Source organism: Pipra filicauda, unplaced genomic scaffold (genome assembly GCF_003945595.2).
Source record: "Pipra filicauda isolate LSUMZ 115617 unplaced genomic scaffold, ASM394559v2 scaffold287_size946512_pilon, whole genome shotgun sequence".
NCBI classification, from domain to species: Eukaryota; Metazoa; Chordata; class Aves; order Passeriformes; family Pipridae; genus Pipra; species Pipra filicauda.
Genome location: NW_024104406.1, coordinates 458107 through 475942, shown reverse-complemented (window position 1 = coordinate 475942; position 17836 = coordinate 458107). Strand labels below are relative to the sequence as shown.

Sequence of the window (17836 nt, the reverse complement as noted above, 5' to 3'; positions counted from 1 at the left end):
TAGTACCTAGTGTATTTTCTGTGAATTCCTCATTGTGGGTGTTTTTCCTCTGGGATTTCTTATGTTGACAAGCCCTTCATCAGAGGGGGTACCTGTGTGTGGACATGCATGTGCTTAAGTGCAAGATCTCTCTACTGGCCATGTAGAAACTGTTCAGGTATCACAGATGAAGTTGGTCTAAGCATAAAACATCTCAAATCTGATGGAAATAGAGCAGAAAGAGCAGAGGGAAATAACTAGAAAATACAGGAATGGGTTAAAAAAGTCATTTGGGGTCCAATCCTTATCTACTCTAAATTCACATGGACTCTGTGAGGTAATATTTAAGCCATCTACTCCCACGCCAAGTTACAGCAGCTCCTTCCAAACATCCCAGACAGTGCAGAGAACCAAGAATAAAAACAAGATAACACAGCGATAGCAGAAATAAGCCGAGCGTGTCCTCTGACCACGTGCCCATGAGCCACGTGGGGCAGACACAGTGTCAGCAGTCGAGCAACACGGTGAGAGAGTAGATCTGGACAGATGAGATCCACTTCACTTTCTCTTTCATTTATACCTGACCAAGAAGGGGGAAGGAGCCAGAGCTCTTGTCCCGATGTTCTGTCAAAAATGAAATGAGGTTACTGGTCTCCTGCAAGTGCCGGTGAACATCAATCACAAAATCCTCATCGAGGCACAAAACACAGTCCCTCGGTGTTATTAGACAGCAAGAATTAGAAGTTTATCAAGCTGGAAAGAGCAGATCCTCGAGGGAGAATGGATTTCATAAGCAAGCAGCAAATCCTTCTCCAGGCACCTCGGTGTGACTTGTGAGGCAGCGAGAAAACGAAAAGAGCTCCTGCCTAGGGAGAAACACCCAGCGAGTGCTCCCAGCAGGCACCTCAGCAAAGGCCCTCGGCGGGATAGGTGTCAATCCTTCCTCGCCTCTTCCTGCTTTCCTGAAGCAAAGGGGGAAAAAAGACAGGGGAAACAAAACAGAGAATGATATTTGCATTGCTGCTTATTTCTGCCCTGCAAAAAAAATCTGTATGTGCTGGAGAAAAGGTTTCCACGGGCTTGTCACAAAACCTCTGCAGTTGGGTATGTCAGTCCTGGCTTAGGACAGGCTGGAGGCAGGAATATCAGCCTGACACATCACACAGAGGTGCATCCCCAGAGCTCTCCAAGGACCCAGGGCTGGAACAGCTGCTGCTGAAGGTCAGCAGAGGCAAAACCCAACTGCATTTCACTCTGGTAATCCCAATTTGGATATTGGAACCTGACCATGGGGAATGAAAACAGGACTGAAGCATTTCTTTATTCCAAGCCTTCCTGGCTGCCTCGGAGCGCTGGCCTGCGAGTCCCACTCCCGGAACACCCAGCGACGGAGGGACGCAGAGCAATGAGGGGTTTGCCCCAGCTCCTCGCCGGTGGTGCTGGAAATCCTTGTACTCCCAGTCCCAGAGACCACTATCATGCCCTAAAATGTCCAAGTGCACAGAGAGAGAGGGGATAGGTCAGGGTTGGGACCACTGGATGTGGGAGACCTGGGGATGAGCTGCACCATCACCAACTGCACCCCTAGTCACCAGGGCCCTCTCCAAGTCCCCATGTCCTGCTTAGATGCTCAGGAGGCAGATGTTTAAAACTGCCACCCAGAAGATGTGCTTCCCTGCCACTGTTCACATGCTGACATCCCTTACACATCCACTTTGGAAATAAATATTTCCATTTTTATTAAATAACCCACGGCATCGACAGGCAGGGGTGAGCACAGCCCTCCAGGCCAGAGCTGCTGGGCACAGGCACCTTCCAATATGCTGCTGGAACGAAGGCAGCAGGGGAACACAACGTTTTGTTTAATGAAAAAAAGCCCTGCTTCGAGCTTCTGAAGGGTTATTATAAGCTGTGGTGCAATGGAACTCGAGACATAAGTCTCTTTATATTTAATAATACATGTTATCGATCTTTTCCTGCGGAGAAACTTCAATGAACACCTTTTTTTTTGTTTAAATCTTTTGTTGCGGCTATTGATTATTCACTGAAAATCTAAGCCCCAAAGATGTGGCCAAATGATTTTACAAAAAAAATCCCTCTGATTACTGCACCAAAGCAGACGTTTCCAAACGGGGACAACCCTTTTGCTGTGCAGGATCACAGCGCTGAGGTGAGTTTATAATTAGCCCATACAAATGCATATGCAAATGCACATAACTGCATTTCAGAGGGAACTGCTCAGCCCCTAAAGCAAAAATGCAGCTACAATGGGAGCTAGAGAAATGCAGCAAGTATTCTGATCTTAGCAGATCATTAAAGCAGATTAATCAAACTTAATTTATTACCCAGGTTCCCAAACTGCCCACAAAGAGGCTCCCACAACAGCCCACTTGAAGGGCTGTGACATCCAAGCCCTGTCTGCTGAGGAGGCACCACTCCCTTTACTATCAAATCGCTTTCTCACAGAGAAGATCCACCAGCCAATGACTCAAACACCTGTGCTTTTATACCTGATGCAACATGAAGGTGCCATCGTTTAAAACACGTACTTATGCTTCTTTAAAATGCCATATCCCCTCCTGCATCCTGGCTGTACCGCAGGTCTGATGGGATTTATTCTCCGAGCCGGAGGGGGTGGTGAAGCAGATCAGAAGACGGGGATTGAGATGCACGTGAGACAGAAGGAGGCAAAGAGAGAGAAAGGAAAGAAGACAGATCAATTAAGGATCTGATCCCGGTGAGGAAACAAGCCCAAATATGTCCCTAAAGTTCCCGCCGCCGGCCCACAGGCGCTAGCAATGGCAAAGGGAGGGACGCGGTGCTCTGTGGCAGGAGCCCAGCCCCTGTTACAGGGCCGGGGCACAAATCCCCAGATTACAATAAGGCAGCTTGAAGGTGACAGATTCCATTGTTGAAGGTGATAAAATTCCACGTGCGCGCTGCAAAACAAGGGCTGGAGCTGAGCCCGCGGACAGGGAGGCAGCGCCCCGGGCAGTGCGGTGGGAGGGTTCTCCTGCTCGCCTCGCCCTGGAAATCACTGGAGACGCGCCCGGGTGCCCGAGGTGGGTGACAGGTTTGCTCTTGCCTGACACGGCGCAGGTGAGCCGCTGTTTGGGAGCAGAGCCTCTGTGTTCCCACTCGTGCCGTGGGATGTGGCAGCGATGCCGGAGAGCGGCGATTCCTGAGAAGGGGGTAACACAGCACAGGGCACAGGGCAGGAGAGGTGAGGGAGAGCCAGGCAGGATCCTGCAGGATGCACGCGAGCAAATTGCTCACTGCACCTTCTCCCCCAGCTCCCTCAGATCTCCCATGGGGGTCACACCAGCACGGGCCCATCATGAACGAGCTGTCCCAAAAGCTTCAGGCTTTGTTTTCCAAAAGAACCCCCAAGGCTGTTACACAGAGAAAACACGGATCGAGCAAAAGCCTGACCTTCACTGTCCTTCACTCTTTGTGCCCACTTTGCTGCAGAGGCTCTGTGGAAGGGCTCGGCAAGGACAGGTACTGACTCCTGGTCACACAGAGGGGCAGCTTGGTCTGGACACTGCCCCAACCAGGCTGCTTGAAATGCAGGAAAGACTCAGCAACAGGGACGTGAAAACAACAGGAAAATCAAAGCCTGAGACTAAAGGAGCAATTAGACGAGCCTCGGAATATATTTGAGTCAAATCAATCCATACAAGAATTTCAGTCACGGTGTGCTGGTGCCCACACTACTCCCTCCCTCCCTTCCTCCTCCCCCCCCCAACCCAGGCTCAGATCCAGCCTCTCTGTCTGCTTCATCAGAATATGCACGAAGTGCAGTGACAACACGTCTCCTAAGATGCTTTATCAGTTTTGCAAAGTCCCAGTTCATCCTCCTCTTGTGGATCCATTTACATATTGATGTATTTATTCCCCTCTCTCCAGGCAGGCCCCATGAGATTAAAATATTTTATTTACAAAGACATTGGGGTTGCAGCTCCTAACAATTAATTCAGCAGGATGGAACTTTGCCTGTGCTCTCAGATTGATGTGTGATCAGAGTGATCGGCCCCGTCAGCGATTCGGGCTCAGCCGGGGCAGGACTGGCTACACCCCATCCCTACAAACCAGTCAATAGCAAAATGAATTGGGGTAGTGGGAGGACCAATATGCAGAAGGAAAAGATAATGAGGCAGCAGAAGGAGTGATGGATAAAACCTGGAGGAGAAACTTTGCCAAGAGGGCTCACCTTCAAAGGCTGGTGCTTGAGTGGTTTGTGCCTCGTGGGGACGCGCAGGCTCTCGGGAGCTGCCCCTGCTCCATCTCACCCATCCAAGTGAGGTGCACGAAGCTGCAGCACGTGTTCCCACTGGATTCTCTGCCTCCCACCGGGTGGAACAGGTCCATCAGAGCACTTCAGGCTCCCTGAAACACAGGAGCTGAAAAGTCACCTGCCTGTTCAGCCCAGTATAAATCTGGCACACTATTGCCTCTCCCTGACAGCAACCTCATGCGGCGCCGCCGTTCTTCCCAGCACCTCTGACATTTCAAAATTATATTTAGAGACCTGGATGGGAATTTAGTCCTGAAGTTTTCTGCTGCACACTGTCATATAAATATTCCGCCCCGCCAGCCGTTGGGTCTGTCGGTGCGGAGCGAGCCCGCGCCGGTGCCTCTAATTAACGGGCTGAGGCAGCCCAAGGAAGGGCACCAAACACTGGTGGAACCCTCTTAAAAGTCAGCACGTGTCTCCCTATTAATTCTCACCCTGATCTTTTGCATGGCACTATCGCCAGGCTAATTAATCACCGGTGCGAGCTCCAGCATTAATTGGAACAATGAATCATTTTTTTTGTCTGTTCCTGACCACTTTCAGCCTATAGGAATGTGGGTACTGCCGTTCCTGTAATAATTATTATAAATATAAAGCCAGCAGCACACACTGCATTTGGTAGGCATTAAAAAAGACGTGGTATTTGGCCTGGAGCATTAACAATCTGGTGCATGTTCAGGGGAGTGATGGATGCAGCTCTCTGACAGTCTGGAAATGTGCTCCCTGAATCACCTTAATTCAGGACACTTTATGAAGGTGTTGGGGAAAGCAAAGGTTTTAGGAATCCAGTGTCTGGATCAACAGGCTTCGGCAGGTCTTGGCCACTCGTGGCTTGTTGGGACTTCCAAAGTGCCCAGGGATGGGAACACGTCTCTGGGTACTGCACGAGGGGGAGGAAAAGCTGCTGACGGTGCTGCTCTCACAGATCAGATTATAAATGTCTGAAGTGACTCAGGTGCATCCTGTGCCCTGCCCAGAGCAGCACCTCCATGCACAGTGCCTGGCTGGGATGTGGGAATGAGGGGCTCAGTACACGGTCAGGCTGGACACTCCAGAAGAGGCTTCAGGTGCTGGGGAAGACAAAGCCACAGAGAACAAAACAGAGCTCTTTAGGGAGGAAACAAAGGCTAAAATGTGAACAGCTATAAACCCCCAGTCTGTCACCCAAAGGACAGTAAATATTCCCTTTCCTTGCCAGCCGGGGGGCTGGGGAGGAGAAGTGGCTGAAGGAGAGCTCAAGGTGAGGCCCGTTATTTACTGCAGCTGATGAATAAGCAAACCAACCCCCACACGGTGTTTGCCTACAGGACAGGAAAAGCTCCCGAGTGTTCAGCAGGCTGGTTACTTTTCCCCTCCTGGGGTCTGTTTTACACCCTCTTCCAGCAAGACACTGTACCACTATTAATTGTTCACACACACAAAACACATGGAATTCTCCTTTACCTCCACTCAGACCCAGCAGACCAAGTGGGGGAGGGCTGGAAAAGTCACCTACCAAGACAGAGGTGGGGAGAATAACGTAAAAAAAGATCCAAAAGGATTTGTGTTGGGTTTTAAAAAAACGTAATACACTTCTCTGCGCCAGTGTAAAAGCACAGGCTTGTTTGAAGTTCCAAGGGAAGGCGGGAGCACGGGGCAGGAATTGGCAGGCTCTGATCTGGCTGCTTTTCCTTATTATGAGAAAATACACTCTGGTCTCCTTGTGCAAGGGTATGAATTCTTCATCTCATATTGTGTTTGCACAGAAGCATGAAATACATCCTGAGCACGGGTCCCGTCCCCGGCGCACAATGCGAGAACAACGAGGGCACTGAGAGCGGGGACGCTGCTCTTGCAGGGCCCGGCTCTGCACGGCATTCACCACATCCACGGGGCTCAGAGGGAAAACCCGAGGCACGTACTTCCTCCCCGAGGCTCGGGGGCCCTGGGCTGCGAGCTGTGTCCCTGTGGGAAGCTCCCGCCTTCCCCTCTGTAAATGTTCCCCCCGCTGCCGCTGAATCACCAAATAATCGGGAGACCCGTGGGAAGGGAATTAAAGGGTGGTTATCACGCTGCCGTGTTCTGCTCACTTTATTTGTTTTAAATGACCATGAAAGCAAAGCGGGGAGAAAGAAAACACACAAGTGGAAACTTAATTGAGCTGCTGAAATGTCTTTAAAGGAGCATTATGGGCTGGATTGCGGTGCCTCGGCTCGCACTGGTGGCATTTGCTCACATGAGCGGGCAGCTGATGAGGCAGTTCAGGGGGACCCTTTCTCTAAGAGAGCTGTACCTCTCACTGCGGGTCTGGAGCACAGAACAAGCAATGACACCCAGCTCTGGGGTGCCTGCACATCCCAAAAATGGGCAGGATGGGACCAGTCTCCCAGCACCTGGCGTCGTGGTGGGCTACAAGGGTCTGAGTCCTTGTTTCGTGGCAGGGTTTGCTACTCCCAGGGTAGCCAAGACCCAGCCAAGACCATGCTGGGTTACAGCTTTTCCAATGGAGTGCCAAAGACTATCTGCCCTGGCTACATCTCCCCCAGAAGCTCCACTTCTGGGCAGGAGGAAGGGGGAACCCGCTCTACTCCTGATGGGCACCGAAGGCTCCTCAGGCACAAGGTGACAAGACCAGTTGAAGCCACAAAGTGGCCTTGGTTAGATGGTGTCTCGGTGTGGAGGCTTGGGAAAGGCTCACAGAGGGGCCAAAGAGCCCACAGAGGATCTGTGGGCAGGAGAGCACTCACAGAGCTGGGCAGCAGCTGGAACAGGACAGGAGAGCAACCAGAGGGACAGGATTGCCAAAGGAACGGGAGGGAACTTCCCATGGAGGTGGGCAGCAAAACCAGACCAAAATGTGGGGAGAAGATCCTGGCAGAGAAGGGGGAGGAACTGCCCTGACCAACTGGCTGGAGCTGGAATGTAGGAGAAGGGGAGCAAAGGAAAGCCAAGATGTGGAAGGGCAGGTACCACAACAGAGCACAAACCAAGCCACCCACACCCACGGGAGCAGTCAGGGTGGGACCATGTGGGAAAAGGGGGCTCAAGAGATCCAGTGTGGGAGCCCAGGGATCTGACAGGGAACCTGCTGGACTTGCTGGAGCAGCCACAACTCGTGCTAATCTCTGAATGGAACAGAAATTGCCTCTGGCTTGTTACACCCGATTTTATTATGAGTTCAATGTGCACTGAAGTAAAAAAAAATGGGTCCCTCTCTAGTCAATCTTCTGCTGGATCTTAAAATCCTCTGACTTGCAGGAAACTATCAAAAATCCCTGTATTTTCATGCCTAAGTTCTGAGTCCTGTGCAAATGCAAACAAAGGCAAAGGGGAGAAGGGAGAGCTGAGCTCCTCTGCCCTGCCATGTGCATCCCTCTGACACTGGCCAGGCCCTGCACAAAGCAAGGGATCAGCTCCTTTCTGATCCCTTTGTCCAGTCTCTTCCCCACTCACGGGCCAGCTCCAGCCCGGGAGCAGTTTTTAGGATGCCCTGGCTCCTGCTCAGCTCCTTCTGCCCCTGTTTCCATACTGATGTTCCTTCAGGTGCCTTCCAAGCCCAGGAAATCCCACGAGCCTGGTGTTCTGAACTCCAGGCAGGCAGCAAGGGTGAGGTGAGGGTACACATCCCACTTTGGCTGGGAAGATAATTAAAAGGGCAGTCAGGGATGGGAAGGGGGATGGAGACCTTCCTCTGCACCTCCTGCTCTGCTGGCTCTCACTAGGTCAGCACTTTCTGGGAATTGCTGCGTTGCCAGATGTTGATTGGGCATCTGACAGGAGATGAATAAAGCCAATAAAGCTCTTATTTCTGGCTATAAAAACAATAATGAAAAGCAGACAGGGATGGGGGATAGGCTGCCCAAGGCTTTCCCAGGCCACACTGAGCTGAGTGTAGCAGGAGCTGCCTTCCCTAATTTCCTCCTGCCTGTAAGCCATGAGCAATAGCCCCGAAATGAAGCAGTTGGATGATATTGTGTACAGTCAGAATTCCTTGATTCCTGTCAAAGGGACTCTGTTTTGTTTATTTTGCATGGCCTTTTCCCACTGGCAGTGCCAAGCTCCCCAGCCAACCCCACTGTGAGATCAGGACTCGAGGCCCAGGCTCTGCAAACCAGAGCAGCTCCTGTGTCTCCTTGAAGGCCAAGTCACCTCCTGCTCACAATGACTGTTCTGCCTCCAGCTCTGCACGGGGCAGCTGCTGTTCCTGTGCCAAAGGCTGCCCTGCTCCCCGGGCCTCTCTCCCAGAGGCACAGACATGCCCGTGCTTTCAGCTCCTGTGCAGCTAAAGACCAAGTTCTGAATATCAACCACTTCCTTCGCGCTCTGCTGTACCAGCCTGGGGATATTTGGCCAGATCTGAGATTTTGGGATGCATTTCTGCATAGAGATTTGCTACACAGCTGCTGGCACAAGAGCTGTCCTTGTCCTGACCACCTGACACCTCTCCTCTTGGGAAGTGCTGCAAAAGGGGCAGATCACAGAATCCTAGAACCACAAAATCATAGAATCCCAGAATCACAGACTGGTTTGGGTTGAAAGGACCTTAAAGCTCATCTCGTTCCACCCCCTGCCATGAGCAGGGACACCTTCCACTAGCCCAGGTTGCTCCAAGCCCCATCCAGCCTGGCCTTGGACACTTGCAGGGATGGGGCAGCCACAGCTTCTCTGGGCAACCTGTGCCAGGGCCTCACCACCCTCAGAGCCAAGAACTTCTTCCCCATATCCCACCTAAACCTCTGCCAGTGTGAAGCCAGATCCTACAACACCCACATTTCCCAAAGCCTGGGATTTGGGATTTGGAGGGTGAAGGGGATATTTATAAACAATTCCCTGGGTTTGTAACCTCATAACCTGTGATCTAAATGAGCTCCTGGGCTGCACCCTTTAGAGGTCCTAAACAACCCATAAAAAGGGTTGTTGGTGGCAAAGGTATCGTTTGTGGCAATCTTCCTGCCCCACTGGTGCCTGCACTGCTGTGCTGGGAATGCACTGACCTGTGCACACCTGGACTGGCTCTGGAGAAGCCTGCAGATCCACCTCACTGCATGGCAATCAGAGCAGCCCTGCTCCCTGCTGGGTTCAGTGCCAGGCTGGCAACTGAAAAGAAACATCCCAAATGTGCATTAAGAGTTTTTGAGGTGGGGACCCCCACAAGGACGGGGTCCAGCCTGGCTGTCACACGATGGCATGAGGCAAAGGTGCACGACTGTGGTGAGCTGCAGCCCAGATCAGCTCCCAGGCACCTCATAAAGCCAGGAACAGGAGCTCTTCTGAAACAACACCACCTTCAGCTCAGAAACTGCTGCAATCCACATGGGAAATCCTTCTGCTGGACCTTGGGAGGCCAAGGAGTTAGTTCCTGATCCAAAAACCAATGAGCTGCCTCCACCCCACAGGGCATGACCTGGTTACACTTGTGCAAACACCTGGCACCAGCAGTGACACACACACACCCCTATGCATTTAACACCTCTGGCTTCCCAAACCTTAACCTCAGTTGCCAGCAGAATGGGCTGGGAATATATATTTAAGGTGGAAAGCATTCCTGGAAACTGGCTGCTCTTCAAAGGCATATTTACTGGATGTTCCAATAGCCACAACTCAATAAACATACAGCAATATTACACTGGGTAAAAATGCCTGGGATAAAAGGAGAGAGAAACTCCCAGTACCGTTCTCTTCAATATTTTTATCAATGATCTAAATGACTCTGTATAAATCCTTGTTGTGGGGAGGTTTGCAGATGCCAACAAGATTGGTGGGAGGGGAACAAGAAGCAGGACTGGACTATCAATACACTGGGATCTGACATGACTGAGACTTGGCCACATGCCAGTGAAACATGATTTAAAAAGTCAAATGCAAGGTAGGACATCTGAAACCAGAAATGCAGGTTACACTCACAGGATGCTGCCTCAGAAAGGAATTGTTTGGAAAAGAACTTGGAAAACATCACAGGGATCTGCTGTAGCCCTAAAGCTGCCACAAAGGGGGGACTCTGATCCCTGGGTGTTTAGAAGGGACAATGGATGATCCCTTCTGGCACACAGCTCCAACAACCTGCTGGAAGGCCACATTCAGGCTGAGTTCTTTCCTTCATGGAGAAAGAGAAAACACAGGAGCAGCTCTGCAAAGCTGGGGAATGGAGGCTGTCCTGTGGCTCCTGAAGGAGCCCAAGGCTGTTGGCTTGTCCAAGATGTGACTGAGGCAGGATCTGGTCACTGCTACAGGCACTGATAAGGGGGATGGCAATTGCTGGAGAGGGCTTTGGGGAACAGTGATTGCACATTTAACCTTGAAGTAAAACCTGACAGAAACAGGTGTGCAGGCTGTGCAGCACTGGAAGAGTCTGCCAGGGAGCCAGGTGAAATGATGGGGTTTGGTGTTTTCCAGAAGGTGCTTTTTAACTCACCTTCCGGAAAAATTATACAAGTGGTTGGTTAGACTACATGTGGCTGTAGGAATCCCTGGATTGCTAGACTGGAGTCTAGTCCTTGCACAGATTGTTTGGAGCAGGCATCTCTTTGTACCTGAAGGAATGGAGGAAGTGCTGTGGAACGGCTCGGGCAGCCTGAAAGACTTTTCCTGGCTGCCTCGAACTCTGTCCGATGCTCGGGGGATATTTCTGCCTAAGCCTCACATACTGTAAGTTATATGACTGTCTCTTCCCAAATTAAGCAAACACAGATTCCCTCCTGCCGAGCTGAAAATCTCAGTATCAGTTTCTCCAGTCCTCACCAAATCCTCACCAGTCTGGCTCTGGAGAAAATGCATAAAGAACCCCCGTCTGCTCCGAGTTCCGGCTGGGGAGCTGCACGGATATCAGCGAGGTTTCAGGGTGTAACAGAGCAGAAACCAGCTCAGCATGCTCATCTTCTCAAGCTAAGTCTGTCCTTCTGTTTGGATAGATTAGCTCTTCCCTGCATTTCCCCCTGCTCAGGGATGCCAGCCTGGCCCCGGCAGCCGCGAGCCGCGAACAGCGGGAGGCCCTGCTTCATCCAGCACCAACTCCCACATCTCCAACAGTGCTGCCTTTTGTTCTCCTGGTTCCTGTCTGATCTCTTCAGCCCTGTCTTACATTCCTCCTTCAGGGCCCCCTCCGAAAGTTACTCCACAAAACAGGATCCTGCTTTTCTATTTCAAACCCCAGCCTGGCATCTGAGCAAAAATAAACAGGGATCAATCACCGCCCCGACACACAGGGGTCCCTTTTCCACCTCTCCCTTGGCTTTTGGAAGATGAACTGCCACAATTCATCTGCTGCTTGGATATGCAGGGAACTCACGGACTCGGGCAGTGGGATACAAGGGGTGTATTTCCTAGATGAAAAATGAATGTATTGCAGAGAATAAACTGAAGGAGCTGATCTTACCTGTTCACCTTCCCGCCAAGCCAAGCTGGGCACTCGTGAAACAGCTGCTGGGTGAACTCCACTCCTCACCGCCCTCACTCGACGCGGTCCCACACAGCACAGCAGCTCTTGGCTCCTAAATTCCAAGTCATCAGTGGCAACTTTTCCACTTGCAGACTGGATCCTGGGTGGAGTACCAGGTGCAAGTGCTCTCAGCAGGTTCCAAGTCTGCCCAGACAGTGCCATCCCTTCCCTCGGGAGCTGCAGCGATGCTAATCATGGAACAAGCAACTTCCTGACTGCACAGTATTGCTTCCCTGGAACAACAGCATTTCAGAGTGAATGTGTTATCAAAACAATAAACCAGGCTGTGCATGCTCAGATTAACTTTCACCTGCTGTTTGCAGCACTGAGAGGCTGCTCTGACCAGCTCCCTGACCCCTCTGTGCCTGTGTCGGTGTTTGGTTCAGTCTGGAGCCCCTTGGGGTGACTCTCCTGACCTTCCCTCTACTGCAATCACATCCAGGCTGCAGAACTGGATTCCTTTCAGCCATAAGATGAGCTCCAGAGACCCACACAACACACCCAGCTGCTACTGAATGCTCCAAGCCACGGGGCCAGACCAGACCTAACCCAAGGAATTCCCCCCAGAACACACACAGTGGACCAACACCAAACATTTCACTCCCCAGATCTGTTCCTGTCACACCTCACTGCTTCCTCGCGCAGGTGTGAGCTCTAGGAAGCCTCTCTGCACCTGCCTGTCTCCCTGCAGGACCTCATGGTGTTTCCCAGACAGCTTGCACAGCCCAATTAGCTAAATTTTCCCCCATTCCACTCCATTCTGGTTTAGCTAAACAAGATTCCCTCTAGCTGGAGGTGGAAGGTTGTAGGCTTGGAGCTCACAGCTTACCCACAGTTGCCGAGAGAAGCTGTGGCTTCCCCATCCCTTGGAAGTGTCCAAGGGCTGGATGGGGCTTGGAGCGACCTGGGATAGTGGAGGGTGTCCCTGCCCATGGAAGGGGGTGGAACAAGACAGTCTTTTAGGTCCCTCCAACCCAAAACATTCTGGGATTCCATGATTACCCTGTTGCCTGGGAGCTTTCAGAGGTCCGTTCCCTGGAAGTGTGGCTTGGACCAGCAAACCTCTCTAACTCACTGGCAGGCTCTGAATCAACAAAAAGCCAGGACCGAGTTTCAGGTAGGGAACTGTGTGTTCTGCTGGAGGCCCTGAAGGAAACAGAGTTGAATTCCCATAAAGGAATTACCGGGATCGTTACAGATGAATAATTATTTTGGATCTGGGAAGCCACGGTGGTGTTCATTTCCTGCAGGTTTTTCCTGGGCTGTCGGGTAGGACCAGACACTGTGCGGGACCAGCCCCAGCGCGTTCCCTGCTCCAGGGACAGCCTGGCCCAGACCTGCTCCTCCCCCAGTCATTTTCCAATTAGCACAGGGCTGTGGTGTGATGAGTAACTGTGGAAGGAGAGAGGGAATCTGAATTTGCCTGCCCTTAAACAGGTTATTGGGATTTCTAATGAGTGTCAAACAATTGCAAACCCTCCCCAACCACAATAACAGGTCCCTGGCCAGTGTCAAGTCTAATTTCACTAAACAGTGGTACCATTAAATTCCCCTGTGATGGTTGATTTTGAACCAGCAGTAGGAATGAGTTATACCCACTACACAGGGATTTCAGATTTCATCTTCGCTTCTGCCTTTGATTTATTGAACAGATTTATTTTCTGGGTTACATTTTAATATTTTTGCCCTTCTGTTAATGATAACCACTGCCTGAAGGTTTGCACTTCAGTGTCGCAATGCTGAAGAAATTGGGAGTATCTGGGTCTGCTGTGAGTGTAACTGGCCAGGTTTAAACACCTACACTGGCTCTGAAATACAGGTGTTCACTCCCATGGCAGAAATCTCAATTCAAAAGCTTCACTCTTCTCCCAGAAACGAATGCTGCCTCAGGAGCTTATTTAAATCAGAGACCAAAATAGAGGAAAAATCACTCTCCTGTTATTTTCACTCTTCCCCTGCTCAGAGTCTCATGTGACAAATCAGCTGCTACTTATAGAACATCTTCCAAAGCCTGCACGTTGTTTCCCAGGGTGGCTGGAAGAGCCGTGGAGGTACCACTGTCACTGCAGCAGCACAGTCAGCACATCACTCTGAAAGCTGCTCCCGCTTATCCAACACTGCTGGGCAAATGCTTAGGGTGAGAGCGTCTTAAGGACTCTAAAAAGATGTAAAAAATTAAGGAAAACCCTCTCTGTGTCCTCTTGCTGGTGCTGCCTCTCCCCCTCCACACCCTCCAGCACAAACCTCCCCATCTCCACTGCAAAGACCCCACTTTGCACCTCCAGTTCTGCAACTGCCACGGAGCATCTGGGTCCAGTCAAGATCATGGTTTGAGTCTCCCTACATAATTTAGCAAGATTTTACTGCCAAAAAGTAATTTCCCTGCAAAGAAAGGCCAGTAAGTCTTGCCTGATCCCTTTAGCTCTGTATCATCTGCAAATTTAATGATCCAAATGCTGCGGTGCTGTGTAAATCTTTAATAAAAATACTACAGAGCCCCAGCAGAGGATCTGCTCCCTGGTCACCTCCTCAGTGACACTCACCCTTAGCTTCAAGCCATGGCTCTGTCTTCCTCCCAGTATTTCACCCTTTTCAATAATAGATTATTTTAACCTACACTGAGGGAGTTTGGACCATAATCCATCAGGCAAAATTTTCTTAAAGCCTTGTGGGCAACCAGATAGATTTATACCATCCAGCCCGATAGTTATTTCATTAGCATAAGTGATCAAATTAGTCTGACATGATTTACCTGCAATATATCCATGCTGACTCACTCCCATTACAGGAAATTTATTCTTCCTAAAAAAATTCTGCTGCAAACTAACTGTAAATGAAGATTTCAGAAGAACAACGTTCATCTGGAATCTTTGCCTCCTGTTATTATTTCTGTTGTGAGGGAGCATGGGCATTTTTGGGTCATTTAGGGAATGGGCCAGACTAAAGGAGAGACAGAGGGTACAGGAACAAGTGGAGGAACAAAAGAATTATCTCTCCAGAGGGGACAGGTACTGTCAAGGACACTTGACTCCTTCCAGAGAGAGACACAGAGCAAGGAATTAAACCTGGCACGAGACACTCAAAATAGGATTTCATCTGATCTGATTTTCTCTGGACCCTGACGAAGCACCTTGGGAAGAGAGAGAGGAGCAGGGACAGGGAAGTCTGCTTTGGAGCTTCCAACCACAGACACCACCATCACCTTCTACATCTAATGAAACTACTGAAAAAACTGTTGCATGGCCAAACTATTGTCCCCAAAGGAAGAATGTCATTCCAGACATGTTGAGAGATGCCAGGAGAAAAGGAGGCTCAGGGGGGACCTTCTTTCTCTCTCCAACTCCCTGACAGGAGGGTTGAGTCAGGGGGGAGGTGGGGTCAGGCTCTGCTCCCAGGGAATGAGGGACAAGATGAGAGGAAACAGCCTCAAGTTGTGCCAGGGGAGGTTTAGGTTGGATACTGGGGAAGATTTCTTCATGGAAAGGGTTTTCAAGCTTTGGAACAGGCTGCTCAGGGCAGGGGTGGAGTCCCCATTTCTAGAGGGATTTAAAAGCCAGGTGGATGTGGCACTTGGGGACGTGGTCAGTGGTGGCCTTGGCAGGGCTGGGGAATGGTTGGACTCGATGACTTCAGAGGGCTTTTCTAACCTAAACAATTCTGTGATTTTGGGAGATCTTTCTCCAGTGAAGGAGGGTTTTGGGGGAGTTTGTTGGATTGGGGATTTAGTTGGGAACGATTTCCTTGCAAGAACTGGGCTGAGCCCAGAGAACTAAAGTCCCCTGGTATATTCAGTCAAAACAAGCTTTCTCTTCTTCTTCTTGACCACTCTGCCCTGTCAGCCACCTCCTCCCCCAGGGAGCTCCTCTCCCAGGCTGCAGGGAACCTCAGGAGGCCTCCCCAGCTATTCAGGGTACACAGAATTGTTTCTCACAGTTTCTTTACACACCATGGTGACTTGTAGGTAATAATGTCCTTCTCCACACAGGGTTTGCCCACACCTGCATGCAGCTGCCAACCCTCCAGGAGCAGCCAGGAATGCTGCTGGCACAGTGCAGAGGCACAAAACTGGGGGCCTGGGGTGGAATTCCAGCTCTGCTACTGTCCTCTTGTGCCACCTTTAGGCATGTCACCTTCCCCTGGAGCTGGCTCCCCCTCCCATCTCCAGTCTGACCTGGATGTTTAAATCTGAACTCTTCAGAGAACAGAGCAACTCTTGTACCCAGAGCAACTCGGGGTCCACTGTGCAAAAGTGTCTAAATCTGCTTCCAACTCTTTTAGTTAAACCAGAGAATTTTCTTTCATTTTGCTCTTGGCTAAACATTCAGTTGAGATTTTTCATGCAGGATTTAAAGATGGGAGAGGAGGGAGACTTTTTATGAAGGCAGATAGTGACAGGCCAAGGGGGGATGATTTTAAACTGCCAGAGGGCAGGGTTAGATGGGATATTGGGAAAGAATCCTTCCCTGTGAGGGTGGGGAGGCCCTTGCACAGGTTGACCAGAGAAGCTGTGGCTGCCCCATCCCTGGAAGTGTCCAAGGCCAGGTTGGACAGGGCTTGGAGCAACCTGGGCTAGTGGAAGGTGTCCCTGCTCATGGCAGGGGGTGGAACGAGATGAGCTTTAAGGTCCTTTACAGCCCAAACCATTCCACAATTCCATGCCTTGGGAACTGACCACATTAACATCTGTAAGTTAATTTTTGTCTAGGGAAGCATTCTGGTATTGAAGGATGCTCACAAAGGCCACTCCACAGGCAGCTGTTGGGTAACCTGTGTTACCAACTGAATCATTCCATTACAGTTTTAATTTCAGCTGTGTCCTTCAAGGCAATGAAGCTACAGGCAACATCGTGCTGAGGGCAAAGGGAGTCAAGGAATTATTAAATGATCACAGTTAAGAGGTAGAACAAAGGTCCAGTCATTAAAGCATGCACAGAAAACCAAGCCTTTTCCACTATGTAATCCTCTGTCAGGCCTCCCCACTGCTTGGCACAGTAAAATAATATAGCCAGAGATGATATTTTTTTCCTCCTACATATACTGTCATTTAATTTCTCAGGGAAAAAAAAACCTTTCAAGCTCTTTAGTGTTTAAAAGGAAAAAAAGTTAACAGTGACAGGCACTGAGGCGTTTCAAGCCTGCTGTGTGGGGTCCAGGGATAAGGTGTGTCCTTGAGGAAGAAGAGGTTCCAGTGAGGATCCATCCCTGACCAGCCAGCAGCCTCAATCCCACAAAATTCAGTGTGTAACTGAGCCTGCAGCACGAACCTGAGCACCATTGACTTCAAAAGCCTTTAGCACATATTTAAAATTATCCGAGGCTTTGATAACTTGGGACCTTGGTCAAATCCAAGGACCACTAGGAAATGAGGAGATGCTGTCTCCAAGCACAGGACACACACATAGCACTCCATGTCAACCCCTTAATTAGCACATAATCTGTACCCTACCAGGAAATCAGAGTCCCTTCTCGATCAGCACCATCAACGTCCTGACAGTGCTGCAGGAACCTTTCTCCTTTAATTACATGGAGCCAACCACGTGCTGTGTGATTAGTAAGAAAAATGAATTATTGAAGTAACTTGCATTTAACAAAAACTGTCATTCTGCTTGCCACTCAGTGCTCAGCCACCATAAAAAGATGTTCTTCTTATGCAGGAAAATAGATTTTTCCTGCTGCTAAGATGTTGCAGATTTGAGATTTTTTCCAGGCTTTTCAAACATAAAGTCCTGTATCCTTACCTAGATTCCAGGTCAGCAGTGACCAGGTGGCTTATCAGGCAGCCTGATCTCTGCAGCAGGTTCCCAGCTGGTTAAGAATTACTGTGAATGGAGGAAAACAACCTAAAAAATTACAGGGAAAATGACAGCCTTTCTCCTGTTTGACAGAGATCTTGCTTTTTCCTCTTTTTTTCCCTTGTGCACGTTCATAATTTTGTAGACAGGTAATTACATGTCTGATATAAAGACCACCCCTCCTAGTTCACGCTTCAGAGCTGGCAGAATTTAGTTGCATTTAATCACAGCAATCACAGATGCAGAAATGCAGCTGGGGTGGAGGTGGAAGAAGAGCTCACTCACCCACCTAATCGAGGAATTCAACTGGGAGACCTGGAATCAGACACGGAGTTGCTGCTCTTGCCTTTGGCT

At 50.1% G+C, this 17836-nt stretch overlaps 1 long non-coding RNA gene across 5 annotated transcripts in view; it reads right to left on the bottom strand.

Moving 5' to 3' along the window:
• Window positions 1-6: 6 nt before the first annotated feature.
• The window catches only part of LOC120323564, an 81173-nt gene continuing 63343 nt past the window's right edge, over window positions 7-17836 (bottom strand). For 2 of the 5 annotated variants that reach the window (XR_005564138.1, XR_005564141.1), the window contains 4 exons: window positions 12693-13082; window positions 11628-11923; window positions 4193-4368; window positions 7-92 (listed from right to left, as the gene is read on the bottom strand). This is a non-coding gene — a long non-coding RNA (uncharacterized LOC120323564). Of the gene's footprint in view, window positions 93-4192; window positions 4369-5008; window positions 5347-11627; window positions 11924-12692; window positions 13083-17836 lie in introns of all 5 variants that reach the window. The other 3 variants (XR_005564140.1, XR_005564139.1, XR_005564142.1) reach the window with 3 other exon arrangements.